This window comes from Cupressus sempervirens, chromosome 8, assembly GCF_028749045.1.
Source record: "Cupressus sempervirens isolate cs-2001-9-10 chromosome 8, ASM2874904v1, whole genome shotgun sequence".
Classification (NCBI taxonomy): Eukaryota; Viridiplantae; Streptophyta; class Pinopsida; order Cupressales; family Cupressaceae; genus Cupressus; species Cupressus sempervirens.
In genome coordinates, this window is record NC_143125.1 from 122,605,703 (window position 1) to 122,632,116 (window position 26,414).

Consider the following 26,414-nt stretch of genomic DNA (forward strand, 5'->3'; position numbering starts at 1 on the left):
GTTGCTCCAGCTTTGGTCTCAGAATGGAGACACATATCAAAAGTGCCATCCTTCTTTGTCTTCTTATTTCTCTCTTTCACAATTTCCCAGCCTTCCTCCAGCATTGCAGCCTACTTTTTCCATGCCATTGCTTCATCGAAGGGAGCTTTTCTCTCTCCAGAACTACTTGACGACTTATCTTGGTCCTCTCCTTTGCCATCATGGCAGCAGTCAGCACCACCATTGTCTTGTTTAATTGTTGTTTAAACTCTTGAAGCCTTTGAGGTTGAAATGAATCTTACCCTCATATCCAAGCTCTGTGACCAAGCATTTTTAGCCTCTTTAGCCCCCTCTAAACAAACAACAAGATTAGCACTATTAACCACCCTTGCTTTAACCCCTTTTAAGTAATTTGTGACTTCTGGAGCCTTTCCCTGGTGGTCATCTTTTACTTCCTTTCCCTTAACAATATTTTACGATTTAGAACTTTCTTTTTTCACTAATTAGATCTGAGGATTTGCCTGCTTCCACCAAGTTGCTTGTCTTTGATTGTTCCTTTTGACACATTGTGCAGCCACATGGCCTGCTTGAAAGAAACACCTACATCTAATTGTGATACCTTCAAAATCGACAGGTTGCAGCCAACTGCCACTTGTAGATTTCAAACATAACTGTATTGGAGGTACCTTTCATGTCTATTTCCACAAGGATGTGAGCATAGGTACTGTTTAGAAAGAAAAGGGAACCCATACCCACCCATAGGATTTTACCTAGGGTACCCAAAACAGCCTCAAAAAAGGATTCAAACCAAAAATTCAGTGGCAGGTTTGGGAGTCTTATGCAAACATGTATTCTGTCAAAATATTTCATGGTAGGGTTGTGTTGATGGATGTTTTATGACCATACCAACAATGGAATAAAATATTTAGATATCCTATCCTCTCTTGAGAAATCATGTGCATGCTAAGATTGCAAAATATTATACAATAGACTTTAAGGTTGTTTTGTGTTAGTTCTTGACCGTGGATAAGCTCAATGGTTGATGTGATATGTTAGTATCACGAGGGGACGTACGTACTCGTTCTCAAAATGATTCATATGACAACTATGGGAACGTTTTAAAAGACATGGCATTGAAAGTACTTTTTTTGGGAGTGATCTATGCTGAAGGTAAATGAGTAGGGTTGAGAGATCTATTCTTATCCTAAGAACTTGAAAGATGAATACCATGATGATGCAATCTACTAAACTTTGGTTCACCAAATTCAACAACTATATAAAGTTGGTGCAATCTTCAAGGGTTGTGTGAAGAATTTTCCTTAGTTACCGATTTGGGAATATATATATATATATATAATATTATTGATCTTGACCAAGCCCCAACTAGGAACAAAGGTTACTATATATATTATATATTATGTATATTTCTCTCAGTTTTTAGTATATATAATACATAAAAGGGTCATTTTAGCACTAGAAAGCAAAAAAATATATTTAAAAAAGTCATTAAATAACTCAGACTCACTTAAACCCGTCGATCCTTGAGGATTCACTTAAGAGGAACTCATTTACTTGAAATAGATTGGACCTTCTGAGTTTTGAAAATGGGTTTCGAAGGGACTTCAAGATGGCGCCCTTTCCTTTCTACCATTGATCCTTAATCCTTGAGGTCTTGAACTTTTAGTATCTTGTCCTAGATTGCTTGAAACTTGAATGCCTTTAACACTAGAATTGGAATTCTAGGACTTTAATGTCTTCCTTGAAAATTTAGAACTGGAATCCTCCCTCCTCTTTCTTCTTAAAAGCTCAAGCCTTCTCACTCCAAAAACTTTATTTCTCTTCAAAATTCACACCTTCTTCTTCTAATGTTTTAAATTCACCTTTTCATGCTTTTTCTTTTGTTTTACAATAATTCCTTTTTGGAATTTATCTTCATTGACATTTCTCAACTGATGGAGGCACACTTGAAGAGGGTGAAATTAAAGATTTGGAGGGGGAATTTACATACTTATCCATCCAAATTTCTTCTATTCCTTGTGATTTCTTCCTTGAGCATACATGAGCGAGGTAGGCGGATTTTGAACACTATAAAAATTCCTTAGCATAGGAAAATTCATGCACATAGGTGCAAATCAAAACTTAAAAAAATGAAATTGTGTACATGATTGCATTTAAATTGAGGAACCAATCTCCTTAAATAAAAAATTACAAGGCACAAGCTACTAAAAATAGCAACGCTAGAAATAGTAGACTAAAATACTAAAAATATCCAAATCTAAATATTTAACCTCAGCAATGACCATTATAGTAACTATAATATTATTTTAATACCCTCCCATGCAAACTTTGCATATTGAAAAAATCAAAAACAACTTTTAAGGAGAAAAGCTGACTAAAACCAAACACAAATTTTAAGGTGAAAAATAAAACCAAGCATAATTTTTGAAGTGAAAAATTGTTCAAAACCAAATAGGAGAGACATGGATCAGAGAATATATAACTCTGTCTTCAGACAGAAGACACTAAAACCCAACATAAATTTCTTAAAGGGAAAAAATGAAAACCCACTAAAACTTTTTGAGGAAAAAATAGTTAAACCCAATAGATAATTTTTGAGGAAAAAATTATTAAAACCCTCCCATAAGGGAGTCATACCTAGATCGACTCCCGCTTTGATAGAGAAATATTAAATTATTTTTCCTCACGTGTTCTTCAATCAAGGCACGTTTACAGGACAAATGTTTTTGCTTGGAAGAAGTCCTTGCAATCGATGAATTCCCTCCCTTGGGCATAAATTAGGCATGGAGGAGGAACTTTCTACGAAGCTAGGTTTGCACCTTGCAACCCAGATTCGGGTCCGGGCTTGCGTGGGTCCAGATTTGCATCCGGGTTTGCTGCAGGTCCGGGCACGATCCGGATTTCAGAGTGTGGGTCCATCTAGGTCCTTACTGACATGAACCTGGGCGAACCTAGGAAGACCCACAACAATAGGGCCCAAAAAATGAAATAAAACAACTTAAAATAATGTTTTTAAATATTTTTTTATGTAACCCTATAAGGAGCCTAATAAAAATCATTTCACTCGTTTGATCTCTCATTTACTCTCTCATTTTGGTGTGCCCATTTTGGTGTGCCCATTTTGCAAGTTTTAAGAGAAGGTTGTAGAGATTGTTTGTTCCAATGATGAGGATTTGGATATAGTTGCAGTCGGGGATGAAGTGATTGATCCCTTATTGTTTGATGACCCATTTGACCATTGAAGGGCATTTGATACTATGATCATTGATAAACTATTAAACACTTGTCATTTATCATTATGTTTCAAACTTTATTATTTGATGAATGACACCATGTTTTGAAATTCCATTTTGCAATTTAGTAATTCAATGCATGATTTTCTTTACAATCATAAACATAGATTCATGAGCGAGTATTTAATGTATATCTTTGACATTTGGCATTGGTCAATGGTCAAGCATCATATATTCATACAATGAAATGACTAAGTTTTGCAATTATGCATGTTTCTCTTTTTTTTGTGTATATATATTTTGCAATTATGCATCTTTCTCTTATTTTTTTTGTGTATATATATATGTGTGTGTGTGTGTGTGTGTGTGTGTGTGTGCTTACGAACCCACCCATGAACCCAAATGGGAATTTTTTTTGCCCAAATCCGCAAACCCGAACTCGAACCCGAATCCATCCCCAACCCTGAATCCGTAACTTGGGAATTTTCCAACACTTAGCCATTCTTTAAATTTTCCTTGTTCTCTTGAGCACATTAAGACTTGGAGGAATTTGGAATTTTGGAAAAAATTCCATACACTTTAGGAATTCCTTTCATGGAGCAAATGGAGGATGGAGAAAGATGTTTTGATCTTGAAGAAATTCCATTGGACTGACTGAATTCCCTCTTCCGAGCACATTTTGAGGGTGGAAGAGGATTTCCTCCACGTGAAATTTGCTCTCTTCCTTTTCTGGATGGTTTTCAAAGATGTTCTTTAGACTTAACCATTTTTCTGAATTTTTTTATGCTTTTCCACTTTTGGATATTTCAACGATGTTTCTAGACTTAACCTTTTTTTGATCAACTGCCTTGCCTTCTCATTCTGGCGGATATAGAATTGGATACCCCTTTCTCTCTTTATTAGTCAAATCTCACTTTTTGGCAAAATAGACCTGTTAAAAATAAACTTTCTAAAAATAAAAAGTTTTTCCAAAGTCAAAATAAGGCCAATCTAGGATGCAGTGAGATTTACTAATTTATTTATAAAAAAGATAGTAAGTTCATCAAAACAAGCAAAATTTCACTGTTTTTAGAAATGTGTTGGGTGGATATTTTGCAAATGACAATTATACAAACTCCCTTGCAAAATAGGGTTACCAGCCACAATGTATGAGACAAAGTCTCACCTACCTTAAAGGGAAGGCTCCCTCTTCTCACTGTTCCTTGGATCGACTCAAGGCAAGCCAAAAGTTTAGAGGTATTTTCAAAGGGTGTTACTAATATTCTTTCCTCTTGTTTCAGGAAAGAATCCACTTACTCGTGAAGATGGCCTCTTAACTTCACTTCTATCTCGAAATTGTAAATATTGATACCGATAAACCCACACCAACTCACAATATGATTGAAAGCCTACCATCTTAGATCTATGTCTATTTTTATATTATAAGAATAACTATGAAGCTCATAGACTCATGCAATTCTTTAAAGGTGAAATTCTACTATTGGGGCTCACGGACTTCCAGAAGTAGATGATTTCTAAACTATAATCCTATAAGCTATTTCAGTTCACGGACATGAAAGTAACTTAATTCTAATAGCTTGCATGAATATAAGATAACAATACAAACTACAATCATAGCTTCTAGTTTGTATCAGAACAATTGCTTCTCATACTCACTTTGCTTTAATACATATACAAGATTAACATGAATTAAAGATAGTAAACACAAATTGCAGTCACGACTTCCAATTTGATCTACCACAATTGCTTCTAGACATAGCTTCAAAACAAATTGCGCTTTATATTTACTATTTCAAATTGTACAACAAATCACAATTATGTATGCTCAAAAATGGTAGAGGTCCCTTGCATATAAAAAAAAAGATTATTTATAATGAAGGGCACTTCTTTATATAAGACCAAGGAGTGAGAAAAATGGAGAAAAAGGTGAGAAGAACTCAATCACCTTGACTAAAAAAAGAAAGAAGATTTATTTGATTACATGATTGAAGGTTTGTGTAATTGGGTTACATGCACATGGATTACGTGCAACCTATCTTTTGAAACTACAAAGCTGAATAACAAGTAAATAAACTTTGAAGAAAAAGTTGGCAGAAAGTTGGATCAATCTTTAAAGATTGTCAACAAAAGTCTTGTATTTTGTGATGCAGTCATAGAGCATTGGAGGATCTAGAATTCCTATCTTTTGTGAAATTGCATTAACTTTGATTGCACTGGTGTGTCACTTCATGATAATCTGATAGTTCTTTGCAATGGACTCCCACAAGTGTTTCCCTGAAAATTTGTAAGTTGAGAACTTGTTCATCACCTGTATTCTGAAATCATCCAACTCAAATTCAACATTGATCCTATTAGTGAATTCTGAAGTCATGTCTTCCTCTGTCACCAAATTGTCATCCTCAGTGAGCACCATGCAACCCATCTGCTTTAGATCATTCATGATGTTAGTTGTCACAATATTGCAGCTTCTAAGGGCTTCTTTTACCTTTGTTACCAACCTTTCCATTACTCGCACTTTATGACCCATGAGCCCTTGGTATTCATAGAACATCTCTGTAGATGGGATTATATCATATGTGACCAAGACATCCAAATTAATTTTTGGCATTTTATCCCATGCACTCAGATCTTTGCCCAAGGACTTTAGTTCTTCGTTGAAGGAAGAAAGCATATCATTGAGCCTATCTTTAGTACCCTTGAGATGTTCAAGAACTTCTTTTATAGATTGAACTCCCTCCGTGATGATTTGTTTAAACCAAGCCTTTGCCGCTTCAGCTCTCCGATTCACCTGTTCTGAATGTGGTGTGGTGAAAACAGATTGTGAAGATAGTTGGTGAATCATATGATGAAGGGGAGCATTCTCCAATTTTAGCCTAGTCTTCTCCCAAAGTCGTTCCTTCTAGACAAGGTAGAAACTACATCTTGTGCATCCTATTGGCATCCCACTCGCGATTGTCTTCCAAGTTCAAATATTGTGAACTTGTAATTGTAGCGATGAAGCTCTTCGGGTGGCTTGTCCACTAAAGGCTCTGTAATTTCAGCATACTTTGTTTTCTCAGAATCAACAATGACTTTTTAGAGAAATTTTGCTTACATACTGGAAGTTTAGATTTGTTCTTCTTTGGATGAAGATCATTTGGGGGGAGCTTGATCTTTCTCCTCTTCATAGTAATATTGCCTAACCATGCTGGCAAGCTGAAATCTATTTTTGTTGAGACTGGGATGGTGGCTTTGGCAGACATTGATCTTGATTGTATCTATGTCATCATAGTGCATGCCTCTGTTTGTACGACAAGAACCATGGGCATTCTTTGTGCTGATTCTAAAATGAACATCTCGAACCCTACAGATGAGATATTAAGTTGGGAAACTTGTGTCTCTATGAGAGCTGGAAAAGTGGAGAAAGCTTCAAACACATTCTCCAAACTGTTGCATTGTTTTGTTGTGGAAATAAAAGGAGCTGCAGAAGAGATAGGTAATGTTGAGCTTTCACTTCGAAAATGGGAATGTTAGGTGTGAATACTGTAGAGAAAGAATCCACACTAGTATCTATTGCAGCCAAGAATGGTTCATCTGGGATAGATGGTTCTTGGTCGTTTGGCTGATATGGGGGAAAATGGATTAGTACTTCCTCATCTGATTCATGCACTTTGAGAGGAGCTAGAGAAGAACGCTATTTGGGAATTTGAAACCCTTTTTAGATTCTTACTTTTCAACCATGAATTGCTGTTCATCAAGATAGCTTGAAATCGATAAAAAATAGAAGCTGATTCGTTTTGCTGCCACTAAATGGGAATACGAAGAAGCTTCTCAATTTGACTATTGTGAAATTCTTGGTCTAAGATCATTTCGTCATTCTCAACCCCTTCTGGAATAGGGATTAAGTTGAGGTCTATGATCTGCTACAAAGTAAGCTGACAATAATCCATTCTGGCCACATCTACCTCACTCCAAAGAGCTAGTTAGATATCCTCCATATTACTATATTAGCTACTCTCTGCCGTCTTTTTTTAATGATCACTCTTTTTGTAATATTTCCATAAACTTCTTTTGTTCGTTAAGGGAGCTTTGTTTTTCACTCTACAAGAATGTTTCTATTTCCTCCCTCCTGTTCCTTATAGAAACATTCTCTTGTATCTTGTATATATAGATCATTTATAATCTTTGTTTAGTAACACATTCATTATTTTACCATAATATGGTATTAGAGAAAATTCCTAGCCTCTTCGAAATTTTTAAATTTCTTTTTGACATTATTTTCGAAATAATTGCCCGGGTGTGTTCAAAATTTCCATCTTTTTTTTCTTCCAAACACAACTAGGGATTTGGCATCCATTTTTTTGCAATTTCTATTGTGCATGGATTAAAATCTGCCTTGCTTTCAAATTCGCTCTCTATTCAAGAACTTTGCAAATGTTTTCAAGTATCCGACTAGGGTTTTTTTTGAAAACCCTTGATTCCCATGTTAGATTAACAATTTTTTTGCATATTCCTGGTGGGTTTTTGCAGATTTAAACTCGGTTAGTCTTGCTTTTTTTTGGGTGCATCGTTTTTTGTGCCTCAAGTTTCGAGCCAGCGGAATCAAAATTTGTTAGTAGATTCTATTTGGGTTTTTTGAGCCTCTCTCTAGGTGTTTTTCAATTTTTTTAGGTCTTCCATCAATCTACCTCGAAGTTCATGCCATCTTAGTTTTTTCGCGATTTTTCATTGAAAAACGTGCAGTGGTACTCTCACCCGTCTTATGCTGGAAGGCAGTCAACAATTCAATGGAAAGAACTACAACACTTGGAAGCAGATAATGATGACTATCTCAATCATTTTCTCAGTCTCAGAATTGCTCCAAGAAAAAGAAAATCTGGTGCAACTTTTGCCACAAATTTGGTCATGTGATCCAAGAATGTAGGACTCGCATTGCTTTTGGCCAGTGGAAGCAGGGATGGTCTTAGCCGCAACCAACATTGCATCATGTAGACCTCTCTAATCAACTCGAGGCTACCTTTTATGCTTTTTGAGGATGAGCAAATATTTGTTTTTTTGAAGATAGATTGACCATTAAGGGAGGGTATTACGATATTAGATAGTTTCTATTTATTCTCTTGTTCGTCTTTTTCTAATGGTCACTCTTTGTAATGTTTCCATAAACTCCTTCTGTTCGTTATGAAAACTTTCCTTTTCACTCTATAAGAATGTTTCTATTTCCTTTATCCTGTTCGTTATAGAAACATTCTCTTGTATCTTGTATATAGATCATTCATGATCTTTGTTTATTAACACATTCATTATTTTACCATAATACGACATTCGGTAAACATGGAGAATGCCCTCTTTATCTTGGAATTCATGCCTTTGAGTTCAAAATCTGCCTTGCATTTGAACTTCTTCAATGTAATAAGATGAAGTTCTGATTTTGTACACTGTGGTCAACGAATACTTGCCTATCTGAAGAGAACTGGTGGAGGAGATCCCAACTCTTGGCTTGTGTTGATAGATTTGATATGTATGCATTGTCATGAGCTGTCTCGCTAATTCCATAAGGATTATCTTGTTAGTGGGATACCTCAGCAAATTGTACGACTCTCATTTGAAGTAGCCCGCTCTCATATAGGTGAAAGTTGGAAATTTTAGGAACAAGCATCTGTATTTTCTCACCTTTTCCCATGCTTCATCTGATACTCTCTTTGTTGCCAACTCTTTGTCAAAATGACACTTGAAATGCCCATAGAATGCATCCTGTACCCTTCTGTAATGGTACTTACTTTGTATAAGAGTGAGCTGCTCATAATAGCTCCAAATAGGAACAAGGGCCCTGTCTCCCTTGGTAGAGAATCTTGAAAATGTCCGCATAGTTGCAGCAATGTAAACCATACAAGAATTCATGTGGAATGAGAGAGAGCTCTTCACATGAACCAATTGTTCACATATTACTATACTTATGATATCCCCCCTGTAGATGGGTTCTCTTCTTTCAAGAGTCTGGTATATGAACTTACACATTCATGACTCAAAGTGATTGGATTTTTTGAGGCCACAAACTTTGCTTAGAAGAGTGATTAAGTCGTTGACTTCTTGGGAGAAATGCAAGCTGAAAATTACATTGCCATTTGCATCTTTATCCATTCTTGATTTGACATAAAAATGGTTTGCATATTCTTATACGAACTCAGGTTTGAGGGCTGCCATAGGAAAGGTAGAGACAAAATGAATGTTACTTCTTTTGATCTGCAACATGTCTTGTTGGTATGAAGTATCAATCTGTTATAAGAAATTTGCAATGTCAACATGACCAATCTTTGTGTCCATGATCTCATCAAATGAAGATGAAACTTGAGATGGAGTTGTATGTGCTAGTTCCTTGTCGCATTGATATTTCATTTTTCCTTTGCCTTTTGAAGACACGGGTTTCTTAGACATATCTTGAGCTGCAACATGAAAGTTCCAAAGGGTGAAAACATTGTCTGATAGGATTGGATCCGTGAAAGCTTTGGGATTTGAGTCACAATGATAGAGCTATGAAGGATGAGTGTTCAAAGTATGATTTGGATACTTATTGAACACTTCAGAAGGCTGGAAATGATTGGAATAGCTTGTATTATGGGAAATAATGGCTGTAATTGGGTTTCACAAGGTGGATTGCATGTAGGCAAGAAGGGTTTTTGTTTTGAATGGCTAAGAACTCAAGTTGGGAGAATATGGATGAGAGTTTTGAGTTAAATAAATGAGTTTTTCTCCCAAGATCGGGTTTTGGATGTTCAATTACATGTGGTGAAAACTCATTATTTTTACCTTGTGTAAATATGCAATTGGGTTTTAGAAGTTTGATTACATGTTTGGGAATGTGGAGTTTGATTGATTTTTGAGGATGGATTGGATATGGAAGATGGAAACATGAAGGGTACTTGCATTCTTTTGATGAAAATTCTAACTTTTCTTCTCAAACAACTAAAAGCAAACAATAACAAGCAACCAAAGTATCTACAAAAGCCAAAAACCAAAATGAAGAACATACCTCTTGCTTTGACTCGATTTGATAAGTTTCAACGCTTCAATCTTGCATGCAAATTCGTTTTTGATTTGAAGAACCTTTTGCATTTGCAAGGAATTTTAAACTTATTAAATAAGATGGAACAAAAATCTAGGGCTGCATTCAAACAAATGGAAGACAAAGAGCAAAAGAATGGAACAAATAAGCAACATGATCAAGAAATGCAATCAAAACCGATATCTTACACTTACTTGGAGAGCAAAGAGTAAAACTTGGAGCAAGAAGAAGTCGGAATGCAACTCTCTTCTCCAAATTGGGTTTTAGAGATGTTTGCATGTGTAGATCAAATGCTTTGAAAAATTCAAACTCCAGCTCTAAATCATGGTTTCCAAGTGCAAATGTATGTGTTGAATGATGCAAATGTGTTTGCAAATGCCATCCTAAGTGTAGATCGCACTTCTTTAAATGATTTTCATGTTTGAAAATGTCTTCTCAAAGTAAATTGGGGTTTAGAGAATGAAATGCATGTTTTAAAATAATGTAAATGTTTACACCAAATTCTTCTCCTTCCCAGCGTCTAAGTGAATCAGGGTTTAGCAAGTGCTTTGCACATAGATGGAAGTCTTGATTCAAAACGTGCTTTCCCAGCCTTCTTGCATGTAGCATTTTTGCATTAAACACCCAAATCGGGTTTTAGAAGAACAAATGCATATGTTGGGGATGATATAAATGTTCACACCAAAACCTTTTGGCTTAAATTGGGTTTGAGAAAGCCATTTACATGCCACATTTTCCTTAAAATGCCCAAATCAGGATTCTTGGAAGTCAGTGCATACTTAAAATATGCAAGCAAGAAGCATTTAAAACCCATGTCCAAGAAAAATTGTGGTTTAGAAGACCCATTGCATGTAAAAAGTGTGACATTTTTGGCAAATACATGTGCTCATAAACTTGGATGCCCAAATGGTGAGGAAAAATTATTTTGGAATGCAAACTACTTGTTAAAATCGAGGTTTACAAGTTTATTTGCATATTTAAAATAACCTTTTTAATGCAAAACGTGGTTTGAAATGCATAATACATGTTGCATATTTGGCTTTCTATGCAAATTGTTGTTCCTAGAGGCTTTACATGTTTCAAAAACACATTTATTTGGCAAATTGTGGTTCTCAAAACCATACATGTTTTATATTGCATGCAAAAGAGCAAATCGGGGTTTGGAGAATGAAATGCATGTTTGAAAATGCATATGAAACCGCTCTGCTAGTTGTTTTGTTGAGAAACAAGTGGTTTCACAAGCCAAAATGTGGTCTAAGAAACCATTTACATGTTTTATATTCAAAACATGTAATAATGCAACATGTATTTGACCCTTTAAACCACGATCTACTTCTTTTTGTGAGAAAATACAAGCAAAAAGGGGGGTTCGTGGGTGCAATTACATGTGCATGAAACTTGCATGACTTAAAGTTTAAATTTAGAACATGTTTAATTGATTCACTTAATTGAATCTCACTTCAAAGGGTCCATTACATATTTATGCTAACATTTTTAAGTGTGTTTTGTGTAAATAGGTTGAAAAATTGAAATTTTACTTAAGTTATTTAAATTAAAACATTTAAAGTGCAACTCAACATCAAAATAGACTATATAGTGCACTTCAATAACTCGAATCACTTTTAAATTGACGTAAAAAAGTGCAACTATATATCTTAAAAACAACATATAGTGAGTTTATGCCATATATTTTAAAAAGTGCAATATAACATCAAATTATAAGGTCTAATATTTAAAATATGCAGTGGGGGTTCTAAGCCCTATTAGAAATAGATGATACTGAGAGGCGGGGGCTGAATTAGTATTTCCAATCTCTTTACCCACAACTGAATATTATTAATTACTTTTCCACAAGCATAAGAAAGAGAACCAATAGTGCTAAACAATATAAACAACCATACATGAAGAGAACTCATAACACCATATTTTGTTAACTAGGGAAACCTTGGCGAAGGGAAAAACCCGGTGGGGATGGAACCCTCAAGATGATTCACTATATAAAGAATCCGGTTAAGGATATTGACCCTGTTAGGAGTCTATTGAGAATGTATAGTGTCTCGAGTCCTTGTTAGAAGACTAGGCCTTGTTAGAAGCTTCAACCTTGTTAGGAGTTGGTAGATCATATACAAGTGTGTGCAAGAAGAGCCCACCGCCCTAACATGCAACTATGCAATTGAGTTCTTCAAGAGAATAGATATACATACAAAATTGGATCACTTGGTGTACTTCGCAAATCTTCTGATTGTTAGTAATTGCGCATAACTGAATTACTTGCTTTACTTCGCAATTCTTCTGATTGTCAGTTCTTCATACAAAGGATAACTGCGCATATATCAAATTGCATCATATCTTGCATCACATAACATTACTTCACATAGCATTTTTCATCACTCACATTTTCACTGTAACTTCGCAATTGAAGTTCTTTACATAGAACAAACATATTAATAAATTCTTCCTTAGTCGGCTCACATATCATCCTTAGAGTCAGCTCATCAAGAATTAATAATTAAAACAATTATTCGAGTCGTTTAACTCATTATGTTGATATGCTCTGTTTTTAGCACTGTGAAATCACTGCATCACTATTTCCTTCATAACTTGAACTTAGTTGCTCGTACGGACATGTGCATTGGTATGCATCGTTAGGATGACGTCATGCATCTTTGGTCATGCATGTTGTCATGCTGCTGTAACACTGTCTAATACTTAGACAATTTTCCTTCACAAATAATCATGACTAAATTAAAAAACAAATGTTGCTATAAATGACAACCACATATCTCACCTTATTTGATTGATTGGTCATATTGCCAACAATCTCCCCCTTTGGCATTGATGGCAACATTTTGGAAAAATTGGCTAAGTCCCAAATATGCTGTCATACCAATCAAAGTAAATAACTGTAACACAGTAAAATCATTGTATTCATGTTTTGAAAGGATTACATCCCTTATAACTCCAATTACAAAGTTTTCTTAAAGCAAAACTTACTACTATACTTCAAAATATAACTATATAATTTACAATTACAATTTTCCTTCTTTCTTCCCCTTTGACATCAATGACAAAGGTGCCAATAAAAGGAAAAAATCTGTCAAAATCTGATAGCTGCATCAAAACTTGGAAAAACAATCACTGAAGTTAGTCTTCAACTGTGAAAGTTGTTTCTTCCAACTATCTTTCAGTGCATCAGACACACTGATTAGCGTACATAGAGCATATGTGGCTAACTTTGCTGCATTCAAATCTGTAGCCACAAACTTTTCATATGAGGACTTAGCTGCCAAGCATTCCTCCAACTGATTTTCTAGCAATGTAATCTGTGGGGATAAGTGATCTCTCAAAAGTGTAAATCTTTTCAAAGCTTTCTCCTTTTCTGCTTGTAAATCCTGGATGCTATCATGAATTGCTTGAATTACATGCTCAAGGGTTTCTAACTTTTGATTTTGTTTCAGAAAGTTATCTGTGAGCGTCTGAAGCTCAGTTACCTTTTCTTTGATTTGCTCATCAAAACTGTGAAGATGAAGGAATGCCATGTTGCACTTAGCATATATCTGTTTTCCTTCTTCCATACTCTGCCTCAATACCTTAATGCATACATTTAAAGTTTCTATATGATTCCTTATATTTGTACACATGGTATTAAGAAGTTTACCATCATGCTCAGTTTGTGCTTGAATTGTAGCCACATTGGTAAGTGTTGTAAACTCATTATCAAAGGTTTTGCACAAAATTGCCACTCTCTGTTGGATATTTGCAGGTGTATCAACAAGACTTACTGTCTTCTCCAATCTGTCCAAAACTGAAGTTAAAGTCTTCTCAATAGACTTGACTGATTTCTTCTTTTCAAGAAATTTACTTAAAGAAGATATACGATTTTGTTCCTCATCTTCTTCATTTGACTGTATTGCTGCTGCTGTGACCACTGCTGCTTGTGTAGGTGGTGTAGAGGGTCTAAGGGCACACTTGAAGTAGCTGCTTCAATGCTAGATTCAATTTTCTTTGCAGAAGGTGCATCTTCTTCCTTTAGCTCCTGTTCTTTTTCTTCATCAGATGAGTTGCTGTAATCTACAATATTGCCAACAATGTTGGAACCAAAATCTTTAAAAGGGTCCTCAGTTTTATCCATTGTTACATTGGTGTCATCCACTTGCATAGATTCACTGCCAATGGTAATATGTGGTGAATCACTTGGAATTGGTGTTTCAGTTGGTTGCTCAAAATTGTGAGGTGGACTGACTATAGTAGGACTTGTTTCCTCTGTCTGCGCACTCTTCTCAGATTCCTTAGGCATAGGGCTTGCCTTCTTTGGCTGCGCACTCTCCTTTGGCACAGTAGACATGTATGTGACTATTGCCTTTTGAGTTTCCACATTTATTTCTTCATAATTTCCTCCCATAAGGAGAATGGATCTGTTTTTATTTCTCAATAATGGTGCTATTCCTTTCAAGATTTCAGTTATTTCTTCCTCATTATTTACAATACATAGCTTTTTCACCATATTAATCCTTATTTTCTTATCTTCCTCAATTACTCTGCTTTTTCTATTTCTCAGTCTATTGTACAAATCCTTAGGTATTTGACCTCTTATGCTATCAAATCTTTTATCTTTTAGAATCATATTTGTAACTACAACATTCTCTAGCTGTCTCCTATCCATATTACTTATTTAATTGCACAAAATCATTGTCATTAATAATTTGCATGTTAAGATTTTCTACCTTTGGTTTCCATGCTTTTCTTCTTGCTGAAGTCTTCGCTTCCTAATTTGCTGGTTCTACTGGTCTGTCACCAGTCTCTTCTTCAGATTCAAAAGAACTAATCTGCAAGGTTCTTCTCTTCTTGCATGGTCCACTTGCAGTTTGCTTGACTCTCTTCTTAGGAGGGGTTTTCTCAAGCCTTGTGGATTTCCTAGGTGTTGACACTTCCTCAGTTTTCTTTGGGTTCCTTAAAGGTTGCTACTGCACAACTCCTGCATATGGCACTATAGGTGCTTGCGCACTTGTCTGTGCAACTGTGACCTCTTCAGTAGGTCCGGCCATTGCAATAGCTTTAGGGGTCAATAGTTTAGATTGACCACTGGCTTTCATTTCCAATGCTATCCCTTTTACCTCTTCAAATTCTTTTTCTTGACATTCCTAATTCCTTCAAGATAGAATCAATCACTCTCTCTACCTTCTTCTTGGAATCCTTGATCATTTGACTTGTTTTAACTTCTCTCATTTTCTCATTATATGTCCCCCATCTAGGACATTCAGAATCAACTTTTGAGTGTAGGATTATCTACGCATATCCTTCAATTAGTTCCTCACTCATTTCGTAACCCATAGGTTCAATGAACTTAACTCAAGGAACTACTGCCTCCATACATGTGAAATCTGTTTCTACCATGAAGCATAGTTCCTGCTTATATTTTTCCACTAGCGCAGGAGGTATCCTATACCTTTGCTTCATTTCAGCTTGGAAAGATTTCATCATTCTGTCAATATCATTGTCTCTGACTGTTTCTGGTTTCTGCATTGCGCACTCACTTCCATCCCAATTTGAGGTACCAGGAAACTTCTTTGTTGCATAGAAGAATTTATGAGTTAGTAGGGATTTAAACCTAAAGATTGCGCTCCTAGACTTCTTGATTCTTAATATGTTATCCAACAACTGTGTTCAGATAATGTCACATAGATTAACCTCTTCACTCTTTACTACCATGTAAGCTGCATGAAGAAATCCTACAGGGATTGAATCTATCCTAGATCCATGGTTGAACTTATATCCCAAAATTTTGCTAATGAGTCTCACTCCATCATCTTGAATGGTGTTGACCTAAGTCACAAGGTTCGAGTTCGAGTTCAACGGCTATGAAGTTCGGATGAAGTTCGACAATCAAAAAAAATTTGTAAAAATTCGACAATAAATCGTCCAATTTAATTTTTTTAAATATATAAGTATATATTATTTTTATTATTATATGTTTTAATAATTGATAAATAATATAAAATAATATAAGTATTGACATGTTTAATTATAAGTATATACTATTTATTATCATATAATATAAAACAATATTAACATGTTCTAATATTTGATAAATAATATAAAATTAATAATTGTAATAAATTAATAATAGAAAGAAATTTATACTTATAAACTAAACCTAAGATTAAATAATCTTAAAACATTAACCATACTATAATAAAAATTCAAAACTATTAAATAAAGTCTAAACCTAAAATTAAATAATATGAAAATATTAAAAATCATATTCGTGCCCCAAATTGCCGACGGAGAGGAGGAATTGAAGTAGAGCTTTTTGCAGACGTCGTTCGTGGGGTATGAAGATTGTGTTGCAGATGGCATTTATGAAATATGAAGATTGTGTTGCAAACGTCATTCAAGAGATGCTGAAAGTAGATGGGAAAGCAGACAACCCACGAACTAACAAATATTACACAGACTCCCCTGTGATTGTACACGGATTCATCTATACATGGACTTCCCTTAACTCACGGTTTTATTAATAGTGACCTACAACTTGCACTTATAGTTTCAGAACGACGAATTTTAGACGAATTTATACGAATTTTTAAATTTTTTTTAGGTTCGCCGAATTTCGAACCTGGAGCTGGAAATTCGGGGAACCTTGTGACACAGGTGTTGACCTTCATGTTTTTGCCATCAAAACATGTGTTGAGATTTGTTTCAACTAACTTGCGCACATTCTTTATGTTCACTGGATTGCATCCTTCATTGTTTAAACCTGTGACTTTATGAATTAGGTCATTATCAATACATATGATAGAATCTCCCAACCATGGAAGGTCATCATGAATTCTGCTCAAAATTATTCTTGTCCATTCATGATTATTAAAGTCCGTATAGAACATATGCTTAACTAGGTTAGGTTGTTCTAGGTATGCATGTTCTGGTTTTAGTGACAAATCATTGTTGCACATTTTCTCCAATTCCTTATGAATCTCTGTATCTCCTATGCTTTCAATTTTGCAGTGAATATAACCTCTACTGCTGAGAGACAAATGGGTGTTTTTTGAAGTTGTATCTAGGTCTATTGCTGACATTAAAAACTTCTTGTCTTGCCATTTCTGAAAATATATTCAACAAGTTAGGAAAATACCTTGATTTTGTGGTTTAGGGTTTCGGCGAATTCATGTATCTGCAAACTTCTTTAGCACTTCAAATCTTGCTTCGATCTTGCACTTTAGATTTTGCACAAGCAAATGATGTTTGCAAATCAATTTGCGTCCTTTAAATCTTTTGCAATTTGTACTTTGCATTAAATGCATATTTGCCACTAGTTTAGTAGTTTGTCTCTGTATAACATAGAGGTTATTCTTCTTGTATAACCTTATACAGATCATATTAAGCAATGCGCACTTTACTGTAGACTTCTCTCAATTTCTAGTACATGCGATTAACTGCACAACCTATGATATTGTCTCTAACATCAGTTATTAATAATTGACATGCTGTTTCACTGAGAATGCTTAATTCCAGTAGGATGAGTCACAGACAATAAGTGACTTTATTGTCTTGTCAGGTACATCTTTTAGAACTATATGAAAGCTTTCAGTTTCCTTTGCCTTTACAAATGTTTCCTTGAATTCTTCTGTCTGCTCCTTCATTTCTTCCTTCAGATTGTCATCATTTCTTCTATTATTCCTTTTGTAATTTTGATTCCTGTTTAGGTTTCTTCTATCCATTTTGCAAAATTTTGTTGTGTGTCCAAAGTTATTACATAACGGACATACATGTACATTCCTTCGTTGTTCATTATTCTGGTTGTCAGGTGCTCTACAATTCCTTGCTATGTGTCCAAGATTGTTGCATCTGTAACAAACAATTCGTCTTCTTTCTCCACTTTCATTGCTATGAGATCTTCTTCTATTGCCTACATGGTTAGTGTTTCTAAACATTCTACTATTTGTATTATTACTATCAAATTTAGGTTTCTTACAATCTACTGCATAATGTCCATATCCATGACAATTATGACAATAAAAATTTGAAATAGGTTTAAAAGACTTACCTTTGCAATAGTCTCCAGTATGTTCAAGTTCATTAAACTAGGGATGAGATTCCTTTCTTTTGTTGTCCTCATCTTGATCAGATTCTTTAGATTTCTCAGAGTGAATAACATTCTCTTTGTCTTTAGATGTATCATCTGTTTTGCTTATGCTTAGATCCTTTTTGACTTCAGGGGTATTAGGTTCTTTTCTCTCAATAGATTTCTTGGTGGATTGTCCAAGGAAGAATCCAAGTTCAGTCTTGTCGTAACTAGGTCTCTGTACAAATATTTGTTCATCAATCTTTTCACTGCTGGTATATAATTTCTCAAGTTTCTGTTTGGTTTGCACCAACTCACCTTTCACAATAGTGTTGTATTTTTCTAATTCTGCATGCTCTAGCTTGATAGATTCCAATTCAGATGTTATCTGCATTTTCAACTTTTATTTCAGAGTCATTCTTTCCTCCATTTTTCTTAAGACTTAGCTTGAGTTCAACTATTTTTAACTCATGTTTCAAGATCTCGTTTTCTTTCTTTAGATCTTCAATATCATCATCACTGGTTCGCTCACTAGGTCCTTTTTGCTTCAGGTCATCTATCTTGTCCTTTAGTTCACCAATGTAAGCTTTTGCATCTTTATATCTGTCTTTTAGGCCATCTCTTTCATTAGTAAGGAGATCAATTTGTTCAAGAGCTTCTTCAAGATTCTTCTTCAATTGTTCCATATCCATATGGATCTTATTCAAGCTGTTAAGCCTCTTCTGAATAAGTAGGCTCTGATACCAATTGTTAGAAATAGATGATACTGAGAGGGGGGGGTGAATCAGTATTTCTAATCTCTTTATCCACAACTGAATATTATTAATTATTTTTCCACAAGCATAAGAAAGAGAACCAATAGTGCTAAACAATATAAATAGCCATACATGAAGAGAACTCATAATACCATATTTTGTTAACTAGGGAAACCTTGGCCAAGGGAAAACTCCGGTGGGGATGAAACCCACAAGATGATTCACTATATAAAGAATCTGGTTAAGGATATTGACCCTGTTAGGAGTCTACGAAGAATGTATAGTGTCTCGAGTCCTTGTTAGGAGACTAGGCCTTGTTAGAAGTCTCAACCTTGTTGGGGGTTGTTTCAACCCTGTTAGGAGTTGGTAGATCATATACAAGTGTGTGCAAGAAGAGCCCACTGCCCTAACATGCAATTATACAATTGAGTTCTTCAAGAGAATAGATATACATACAAAATTGGATCACTTGGTGTACTTTGCAAATTTTCTGATTGTTAGTAACTGCACATAACTGAATTACTTGCTGTACTTCTCAATTCTTTTGATTGTTAGTTCTTCATACAAAGGGTAACTGCGCATATAACAAATTGCATCATATCTTGCATCACATAACATTACTTTGCATAACATTTTTCATCACTCACATTTTCACTGTAACTTCGCAATTGAAGTTCTTTACATATACCAAAAATATCAATAAATTCTTCCTTAATTGGTTCATATATCATTCTTAGAGTTGGCTTATCAAGAATTAATAATTATTCAAGTCATTTAACTCATTCTGCTGACATGCTCTGTTTTGCACTGTGAAATCACGCATCACTATTTCCTTCATAACTTGAACTCGGTTGCTCGTACGAAAATGCGCACTGGTATGTATCATCAGGGTGACATCATGCATCTCTGGTTAATGACGCAAGAGAATATTCCACTATCAACAAATCTTGTGATGCTGCTGTAACACTATCTAATACTTAGACAATTTTCCTTCACAAAAAACAAATATTGCCATAAATGACAAACACATATCTCACCTTATTTGATTGATTGGTCATATTGCCAACAAACCCCCTTTACATATTCACTTAAACCTTAATAACTTTTGATTAGCAACTCCGATTAAGTCCCAAGTTAGCTCAAAATGGAGGGCGTGACTAGAAGCAAGAGTTTGAAGAAAACAACAAGATAAATGCAATACAAACAAACACTCAAAATTGCTAAAAGGACTTTGAAGTCCTCAAAAATCAAGTATAGGCTAATAAATTGAAAAAACAAAAAGGACTCGATGAGAGCCTTTTAGTAAAAAGACTCATTATATGGATTGGGTATGATTGATTGATCAATCTTCACCAATCAAATTGTGAGTTGCCTTAGAGAAATATGAAACTTAATTGGAAAATTTTTGTAGCGTTGCCTCCATTTTGTGATGACAAAATGAAGGACAACAAAATGTATTTTTTTCCTTTCCATACTTAGCCAAATCTTTTATTTGTCATCCCATTTGAATGCTGGGGCACACATTTGGGGTGGAGGATTTTTTTCTTTGAAGAAGAATTTTTTTCGCGTGGATATTTTTGCCTCCTAGGCACAATTCCTTGGCAATGGAGGATTTTAATACTTGTGCACAGTTCCTTGGTAGTGGAGGTTTTGATACTTGGGTGTAATTACTTGGCAATGGAGGATTTTGATACTTGGGCATTATTCCTTGCCTGCAGTGGATTTTGTCACTAGGGCGCAATTCCTTGACAATGGAGGATTTTGTCACTTGGGCGCAATTACTTACATATAAAATACAATGTTTAAGTGTAAGTCATATTTTATATAAACTCGTAATAACCCAACCCATTTCTTATATTTTCAAACTTAGCCAAATTTCAGTAATCATCATGCTTCCAATGTTCCTTTTCACAACTTTTTTTCCAAGATTTCTAATAAACTTGATACTACAACAAGGGTTTTCTAAGAATTTTCACATCTTTTCATAGATTGGAATCAAGAATCTTCACAACTTTCCATGCCTTTTGCATTTCTTTCCTTGGTTTGAACTTAGACTTTTGTGATCTTGAATTCTTCAGACTTAGTCAATTTTGCTATTCCTCCATTCTTTCCCAACTTGGTCTTGACCAACACTCAATCACTTTGACTGCTCTTTGTGCAATTTCCGTTGTGGGTGCAAACTAGATGGTGACATGAAATTTTCAAGGACTGCCATTTTTGTCATCTTCATGCCCATTTTGATATGTAATTATAGCCAAATTCGGTTAATTCTCCAATTTTGAATGTTCTATGACTTATCCATTGTTTTGAAACTCTTCATTTTGAGCGTTCACACTAAGAAATTCATACTTGGTGAATCTTCATGCCCCAACCCTCTTTTTGGGGAGTTTTTTTTCACGATTTTTTTCAAACTCGATGATTTTTGAGCTTTCCAATTTTAGAGTGCCTTTTCAAACTTAGAGCTTTTTAGATCAACTACATAATTTGATTACAATTCTGGATACCCTTATTTCCCCTCTCCAGCAAGAGCTCATCAGTTGTCAGAACATACCTACCAAAAAAAGACTTATGATAAATAGTAAGTTTGTTTAAAAATAATTAGGCCAAAGTGAAACACAACCAAAGTTCTAAAATTAGACTTACTAATAATAGACAATACTTAAAATAGTAAGTACTTGCAAAATTAAAATAAGGCCACTTTAGGACAAGGCAAAACTTACTAAAAATATTGACATACTAAAAATAAAAATTTCCAAAAATAGCAAGCATGTCAAAATGTTCAAATTTTCACATGCATTCATTTTGAAAAGATCAATTCTCATTTGCACTTTGATGTTTTCTATACATTTTCCATTCTAGGGGCCAAAGGCAAACACCATTTCAATCCTAGACCTAGCCAATTTCACCCAAGTAGTTTAAAGGTTGGGAGATGACATTGACTGCAAAACAACTTGGCTTATTCAACAAAAAGAGGGTGTTCCCATTTGTAATGGGCTGATAAGTGAAAAGGTTACGACAAGTTGAAAGCCAAATACCAAGGTTTCAACATGAATTTGTCCTCCTAGCTCCACTTGTACTCACAAAAGTTTCTTTGTCTCTCATTATAGAAAACAAGCACGGGCCCCGAGATAAATCTGGACTTCTCTTACATAATGAGACCCTAAAACTCTGATATCCATTTGTGTAGTTCATCAAGGCTTGGCTAGAAACCCTTAACTTTTCCAATGAAGCCCATTTCTTGGAAATAATTTTTATTCTTTGCTGCATCTTGCCCAATATCCCCATCCAAACAAAGAGTTGGCTTACCTTTTGATGGCATAATGCATATCTTGCTCATATCAACATTGGCATTCACCCTCCCTCTACTCTCTCTAGACAACCCTAATCACACCTCATTGTTTCGAAAAAGACCTTCCTTTGATTGTAGGGTATGTGATCTTTGTTGGTCCCAACAACGTTGGGTTTACCCTTCTCAGATGAGATAGAGACCCCATCTTGTATAGAGCCCTCAAATGGTGGCTTCTTGTGACCATCCCTACTAGATGAAGAAACAAAGGAAAACATTCTTTTGAATCTCTTGAAGAAGAGATCCGACTCAACTAAAAACACCTTGTGCAATCCATGCCCGCATTATTTCGTGGATGCTTCCTTCATGCATCATCTCTCTTTCTAATTGCATTCACCCCCATAAACTAGGCTTGATTTCCTTGTGGCATCTAGGCTAGATGTCGGTTACTTTGAAGAACGTTAGGAATATGTCATCCTTGTGTGGAAAACCTAGAATGGTTTGCAAGTTTCATGCCCCTCATTTATCTAGTAGAGTCATCAAATCCTTCTTCCAGCTTCTTCAGTCTATCTTTTAATGCTTGAGTAGAGTCATCGAATTCTTCTAAGATTTGCTCTTGGGAAGCACGACCAAGATTGATTTCTGTGACATGCTACTCATTTGGAGCAATCTAATCCTTACCCTTGTCAATTGCAAGAATTGCAATCTGCAAAATCATGGACCCCGATTCTCTTTTGACAACCTTAGTGAATCTTTTTGCTTTCCGTTGGTCTTCTGATTGGCTTGCTCTATCCAAAATTTCCTATAATTCAATTGCCGGATCAACCTCCTTTTGTTGCCTCTTTTGAATTCGTTGCTTCAACCATTCTAGAATGAGCATACTTTGGACTCGTGGGATCACCAATTGTTCTTTCCTTTAGATTGCTTGAACCTCTTCACCTCCCGAACTACCCACTGTCACTTCAAGTGTTGCAACTTCAACATTTGGAAATTGTATCACTGTTGCAGGAGCTTCTTCCTTTCTTGGACCAGCCTAGCCTCCATCATTTCTCACTCTAAGATTGTAGCGAGACTTTCCTCCATAGCTATATCTTGATCTCTTCCTCTCCCTTGCTCAAATTTTTCATAAGCATTTATACTCAGTCTGTCATGCATTGGCCTGTCCAAATTTTCTTCTCACTCAAATCTCCTTATGCTCGTCTCTACTTCCCACCTTTCATATGTTTCTATCTCTTGAATAATGAGAGTGCAACTTGGATAAGAGGGAGCATTTCCAGATTTCTACTTCTTCTATTGAGGATCTTGACATCCGTCTCACTCCCAGAATTCTTTTCTTGAGCTACCTCTTTCCCCTTCTTGGTTCCTACATCTTCTGATGGAGTTCCTCCTTCAAAAATCCCTTCAGATATTTGCCCCGGTCTTTCATCCCTGAGAAGTCGGTGACCAATTGATCTTTATGTGATCCTTTTTCTAGAGCAACTAGTTTTCTTTCCTTCAATCCACCACTTTGTAAAATCCAAGACTAGCTTCGAAAGAGTTTCCAAATCTGTAACCTCTTTCTTTTTTGAATCATACGGCTGAACTGGCATTTTTGGATTGAATCCTTTTTGCATCTCATTTGGATCCCCCTCCATCTAATCAGGAACCTGCAATATGTTGCATGCTTTGATAATGCTCAATGGCAACCTTGAATGCATCCTCTTTCTAATCTCATGCTCATCTACAGTGTTTGCCCAAAAATGTTCAAGTTGAACTTTATGTTGGTATTTTGATCTCGCAACTGATGTGATCTTGTTGTAGGGATCAAAATCAGATCATTTTAGATAAAGTGGAAGAGGGAAGAAGTGAAGCTCATCTAATGATCTCTCTACTTCCTTCAAACATGGGCATGTCACAATTTTTTCATTTCCAATGGAAATTGGGAATTGTAATCCCAACTTTCTCTTCTCGTTTTGAATCTTGTCATAGATTGTGAGTTGTCAAGTGAGTTCCAACAAGACCATCTTATCTATTGGGTACCTTGGAAGTTTGTACGACTCCATGGAGAATCCTTGAACTCTGATGTATGAAAAGGTGGGAAATTGGATGAACCAAGTGCCATATTCCTCCACCAACTTCATTGCACCAATTGATAATCTCATATGTAGATTCTATTGTAGGGTCCTCACTATGCGCATGACAAAGGCATCATTAACCCTTACATAAATGCAATATAAATGCAACTGCAAGTAGCATTCATGAACTTTCAAGTGTTGGGTTCTGCTCCCAATTGGTCCTTTGCATCTCAACCCATCATCATTCATCCTGTGTACTAGCATATAGATGATGTAAGAGCTCATGTAGAACTTTCTTATGTGCTCTAAATTTATCTATTGTTCATTCAGGTTGTCATTGATGAGCCCAACCCAATCTATCATGTTACCTTTTTCTGCCACCTGCTCAACAAAGTACCACAACCAAGATTCAAATCTATAGGAATGAGGTAAGCCAAAAATATGACTAAGCATCATGATCATGTCGCTATACTCCTGTTGCAAGTCAAGCCATACTATTTCCTTAGGAATTTGGGAATGGTGCGATTTTTTTTTTTCAATCATCACTTGTGATTATTTCTTCACATAATTGAACTCTAGCAATGTCGATTTTGGTTTCTTGCTGCTGTGTTTTTGTCACCATTCTCGGGTGTGAAGGCATCCCAAAGCTTCAAATAAGGATTCCAGAGAAAAATCTGTGAGAATATTTCACTCTGAATTCTTGATTGTTCTATCCCTAGGACTAGTGTTTGGCACATTCCACGATCAACTCTGGATTTTGAAAGGTAGGAGGGGAACCAATTGCAGCAACAATTCCACTTCTCACGATTCTAGTAGCTAGGTGCATAGGATGATGGTTGTTGTATCCAAACATTCTTTGATTGAATTCTTTTAAATCAAAGCCACCAAGGTTTGTATCTCCAATTTCAGCCCATTTCAACATGATTTTGGATCCAGGGTAGAATCATCTCCTTTCATTCTTTATTAACTTTCCTCACGTTTCTCCCGTTCCTCGAGTTTCTTCCATTTGTCCTTCCTGCAATACAGAAAATGTTTTGTAAAATTTATGGATCCTTGATAGAGATCAGTAGTATTGTATCTCTCAAGCAATAATAATAATCCTGTAAGTAGTATTGTATCTTTCAAGCAATAATAATAATACTGATTTGTTACAGAATTATTATTATTGCTTGAAAGATACAATACTATTGATCTCTATTAGGGATCCATAAATTTTACATGGTATCAGAGCTAAATTGATAGAGATTCACAGTGAGCTCATATAGATTTAAATCTATTAAGCTATCTTCAATCTAAAACTATCGCGAATCATGTACGATTGGAAGCTTGAAGGGGCCTCCAACAGTGCATAATGGAAAATTTGAGTAATGATCATTCTTCGAGAAATGGAATTAGAAGGATACATAGATGAAGATAAGTCTATGCCCAAGAATGATCCAAATCAAACAACCTGGAAAAGACATAATAAAAAAGCTATGAAGATCATTATAGATTCCGTCAAAGATCACATTCTCCCATCAATTTCAAGCCTAAAAAAACTAATGAGATATTTACTACTATTAAGAATACATTTGAAATTAATAATCCCAGTAGACTGTTGATATTGAAGCAACAACTATTATACTATAATAACCCCAACAGGTTATAACTTCTTCAAACACCAAAAATCTTTATACTTCAGTGGTTTGACATTTCGTCAAACACTTTGCAAGCAAGCTCTGATACCACTGTAATAACCCCGCTCAAATCCGACCTTAAAATGCTGATTGAAGGCTCGAAAAATTTGTCAAACACTTTGCATATAAGGGGTCATATGACTGATATAACTTTTCAGATTGCTGCAATGACTCTTGTTTCGATTTGCCTCAAAGAGAATGCTTACAAAAAAGACTCCAGATTGTCTAAACAATGACCTAACATGAATGTGCAACTAATTTTGACAATATCCAATACAAATATGTGATTGAACTACTTGCAATATGCAGCTA

General features: G+C 35.5%; 1 protein-coding gene across 2 annotated transcripts in view; it reads left to right on the forward strand.

Annotated features, from left to right (window-relative positions):
- The window catches only part of DEG5 (DEGP protease 5), a 137,825-nt gene that overhangs the window by 12,775 nt on the left and 98,636 nt on the right, over positions 1–26,414 (forward strand). The gene's annotated exons all lie outside the window — the stretch shown is intronic.